The following is a 218-nucleotide window of genomic DNA, read 5'->3' on the forward strand; positions in this document are numbered from 1 at the left end:
TGTCAAGGTCAGAATGACCAATGACTCAATATAGGGATGGGAAAACATTGTGTGTTCATTAAACGATGTGGCATGGAGTGCAGGGTCTACATGGAGGCCTGGGTCTACATCTACATGGAGGCCTGGGTCTACATGGAGGCCTGGGTCTACATGGAGGCCTGGGTCTACCTTCTCTTCATTGATATCTCACCCTGCACACACACTGTAGGCCGCAGATG

This window comes from Poromitra crassiceps, assembly GCF_964638095.1.
Source record: "Poromitra crassiceps genome assembly, chromosome: 8".
Lineage (NCBI taxonomy): Eukaryota > Metazoa > Chordata > Actinopteri > Beryciformes > Melamphaidae > Poromitra > Poromitra crassiceps.